Raw genomic sequence first — 5,000 nt, 5'->3', positions numbered from 1 at the left:
ATGAGCACCTCTATTACGGGAAAGAAATAGCTGTCGATCACGAGTCCAACACGTGATCCAAGACCAGGGTGAATCACACACTCACACAAACACACGCACACGCACACGCACACGCACACACACACACATATATATATATATGTGTGTATATATATATATATAATATATATGTGTGTGTGTGTGTGTATGCGTGTGTGCGTGCGTGTGTGTGTGTGTGTGTATGCGTGTGTGCGTGCGTGTGTGCGTGCGTGTGTGTGTGCGTGCATGCTATGATATTTTGTCGTCAAACACTAAAACAAATTAGACTAACTTCATTCACAATACTACCTTTAAGATATTCATAATGAAATTGTATGTCTTTGTTATAATATTATAAATATACTTTGTTTTGGTTAGACAAGACGATTCTCTTCAGCTGACGACTGGTTTCCACGTAGTTAACTTCATCTTGATAATTAGCTTTAATGTGGTTGCATTTTGCATAGGTTCATTCCAGGAAAGACTACATATATTTATATATATATATATATATATATATAATATATATATATACACATATATGTACATATATTGTTAAAACGACAGCAAAAGAATTATTAATTAACTTTTTCCGTGAGCCCTCAACCTTGCGAAAAGTAGATTTCTGGTAGAGGGAAAGGGAGTAAATAAAATTTCCAAAACTCATAGGAAACACAAGTTATAATGATCACAAAAATACAGCACACAGTAAACAAAATACAAGAAATAAGTACAAAGAATACAGCAAAAAACAAAGTACAAGCAGAACAAATTAAATTTCAAGACTTTTCCAGATCTTTCTGCATCCTCAGTTGATGAGAATATGAATGGAAAATTAAGCATATCTAAATGAAATTAAAAGCACGGGGAGAGGTCACCGTATTATAACTGGGGGAGATCACACGTAAACCACGAACACTAGCAGATGTCACAGGTAAGCGAAAACTGTACTCGGAGAGGTCACTCCCATGTTCGGCGCCAATCTGCTTCTCAGTCTTTGGGAACGACGTATGGCAGGATGTTCTTCCCTTTGGCGGGGAATGGGAAGTCTGCTGTCGTTTTTAAAGGAATATGCCTCAGAGAGAATCTCCTGCCACGCTTCACCAATATATACATATACATATATATATATATATATATATATATATATATATATATATAATATAAAATATATAAATATATTTGAATATATATAAAAATATAATAGAATATATATATATATACATTTAATATAATATATATATATATATATATATATATATATGAATATATATATATATATGAATATATATCATGAATATATATATATATTCTATATATATATATTCATATATATATATATATTCATATATATATATATTCATATATATATGAATATATATATATATATATATATATATATATATATATATGAATATATAGATATGATATATATATGAATATATAGATATGATATATATATGAATATATATATATATATGAATATATATGTATATATATGAATTATACATATATATATATATATATGAATATATATATATATGAATATATATATGAATATATATATATATATATATTCATATATATATATATTCATATATATATATATATGTATATATATATTTATATGTATATGTACAGTATATATATGTATATATATATATATGAATATATATATATATGAATATATATATATATGAATATATATATATATGAATATATATATATATGAATATATATATATATATATATGAATATATAAATATATATATGAATATATATATATTTCTTACCTTGTATGCGAAGAACTTCGCATACAAGGTAAGAAAATTTCTCAAAAGTTCAGTTGCAGGTAAAAAGCTCCTTCACTTATTGCCAAATCTCCCACGCACAGCTACGATGTATGGTCTGCCCAAAACACACAAAAATGATATTCCAATGAGACCTATAACATATATAACATCAGGGATAGGGAGTGCTCCCCACAGATTAGCAGGTACGTTGGCCAGACATCTGTCCCCCCTCCTGGGAACCATCAGTGGAGCTCATCTCAGACACTCAGGGGACCTACTAGACAGAATCCGAGATATCTCCGCCAGAAACAAGAAGTTGGCCAGCCTGGACGTGAAAAGTCTCTTCACATGTGTCCCCTCGGATAAGGTAATACAGCTCCTTAGGGATAGAATCGAGAAGGAGAAAATCGACTTCCCCCTGCCCCCCAACCATTTTGTCGATTTGATCAAACTTTGTGTTGAATTTAATTATTTTAAATTCCAGGACAGTTTCTTCCACCAGAAATTTGGCATGGCCATGGGCTCTCCATTAAGTGCAGTCCTGGCTAATTTATTCATGGAATTTCTAGAAACAGGACCCTTTGCCAACATCGTTCCCGAGCATGTGACCTGGCTGCGATATGTGGACGATATCTTACTCGTCACACCCAGGCGTTTCAATCTTCAGCGCTTGCAGACGGCCTTAAATGAAGTGGAGCCCACCATTCAGTTTTCCCTAGAGGAAGAAATCCACGATTCTCTTCCTTTCCTGGACACACACATCTTTAAGTACGGTAATCAATTTGAATTCAAAGTGTATAGAAAGCCCACCAACAAAAATGATTTAATTCATTTCTACTCCCACCATGATATAAGGACCAAGAGAGGAGTAGTAATAGATTTTTTCCTTAGGGTATTTAGGATATGTAGTGCAAAATACTTAGAAGAAGAGTGCAGGTTTATTAAAGAGACCTTTTTAACACTAAAATTTCCAGAGTTTCTTTTAGATAATTGCAAACAGCAGGCTGCTAAGATTCGGGAAAGCCATAGGCAGCAGGACAGCACAACTAGACGTCTCGTGTTGCCAACCGGCGACGTTGCCACCAACCTGACACGTCTTTTAAGAACCACCAACTTGGAAATAGTGTGCCAGACAAGCAGAACAATAAAAGACATCACGAAGACGGAAACACACAACAACCAGACACCGGGCACCAAAGCCGGTGTTTATCGTATTCCGTGTTCAGGATGTGATAAAGTTTACATCGGAGAAACGTCACGCGACCTGAATACACGAATACGTGAACACCGTTATGACGTCAGGCATGATGTCACCACCAATGCATGTGTGACACATAGAAACAAGGAAAACCATCTTATGGACTGGAAGAATGCAGAGCTGCTGATGCGGGAACCAGACAAAATCCGCAGGAAGTGTTTAGAAGCAGCAATTATTCAAGGAACGAACACTATTGAACAAAACAGGGGCATGTTTAACATATCTCCTCACATTATTCCCCTAATACCCATGGCCAGCAAAATATTAAATATTTAAACCACCCTTTGTGGACATTTCGCTCACGGACGTTTGGGCCAGCATTCTCATCCTTTCCCAGTGTCCAATCCCCCCACCCTCCTCCTCCTCCTCCTCCTCCTCCTCCTCCTCTTCCTTCCCCCCCCCTTTTTCTCTCCCCGTTCCCTCCTTTCCCCTTATTTAATCTCAAGCATTTGTATCTCAACTTGTACTTGAAAAAGCTGTAATAAGCGAAACGTCGTACAAATAAAGGCTCCGTCCTCATATGGTGTTTATCTAGTCATGTATATATATGTATGTGCATGTATGTGTATGTATGTATGTGTATGTATGTGTATGTATGTGTATGTATGTGTATGTATGTGTATGTATGTGTATGTATGTGTATGTATGTGTATGTATGTGTATGTATGTGTGTGTATGTGTATGTATGTGTGTGTATGTGTGTGTATGTGTGTGTATGTGTGTGTATGTGTGTGTATGTGTGTGTGTGTATGTGTGTATGTGTGTGTGTGTGTGTGTGTGTGTGTGTGTGTGTGTGTGTGTGTGTGTGTATGTGTGTGTATGTGTGTGTATGTGTGTGTATGTGTGTGTATGTGTGTGTATGTGTGTGTATGTGTGTGTATGTGTGTGTATGTGTGTGTATGTGTGTGTATGTGTGTGTATGTGTGTGTATGTGTGTGTATGTGTATGTATGTGTATGTATGTGTATGTATGTGTATGTATGTGTATGTATGTGTATGTATGTGTATGTATATGTATGTATGTATGTATGTATATCCCATTAAATCCCAAGTTTTTTTGGTCAGGAATTTCCACGGTTTTCTGTAATCTAAGTAATGTGAAGGGTTATGAGAGACAATATATAGTGATTTTAATGCTTTATTTCCTGCAGTAAGCTTATAAGAAGCTGTCCTCAAATGAGGACACTGGGATAATATAATAGCTTTGTATAGTGATAATCTGTTAGCAAAGGATACTATAAAGAAAAACATATTCTTATCTTTTTGTGTGTTTGATGCTGAAAACTTGTAAAAATAAATCTGATATTCTAAAAAATATATGATATAAAGTAACCCAATACAAATAAACTGAATCATGAAAGCCAATATATCATTTTGCATTCACTTTTTGTGATAAGGGGCAAAACATTCTATACAGAGTGTTACATTGCATTTAGCACAATATGTTCTTGGTTTCTTGGAGCAAGGTTTCCTTTGGCACCGTCTTCGTTGTTCCCGTTTTGCAAGAACATGGTCCTTTCTGTCATACCGAACATCAGCGAGTTTCGTAGATGGGCTTGGTGCGTTACTTTTTCTCCCCAGTTTTCTGCCTGCATCTCCCAACTTCAAATAAGGCACACATACTGCTCTTTTGAAGCTTACTAAGTCAAGGTGTTCCTTTCCTTGATGTAGGAATTTATGAATGATCCACGCATTTACAATTATCATGTCTTATACACGTGTGAAGAGCGGCCAATACCACTTTTTTCCCCGTAGAGAAGTTGCGTATTTCCCAGTCAACCAGTCATGGTGATCTACACCTCCCATATAAGCATTGTAGTTGTTCAGAACATTTGGTTGAGGAACATCACCTTTTGCTTTGATATCACTTTGCCATCTCTTAACCTTTTTGACAGGTTCAATGGTATCATAATTTGTTCCAACACACACACA

The sequence above is a fragment of the Oratosquilla oratoria genome, chromosome 25 (genome assembly GCF_046742065.1).
Source record: "Oratosquilla oratoria isolate Oo_2021 chromosome 25, ASM4674206v1, whole genome shotgun sequence".
NCBI classification, from domain to species: domain Eukaryota; kingdom Metazoa; phylum Arthropoda; class Malacostraca; order Stomatopoda; family Squillidae; genus Oratosquilla; species Oratosquilla oratoria.
The sequence above is the reverse complement of the archived record's forward strand: the minus strand, read 5'-3'. Positions refer to the sequence as shown.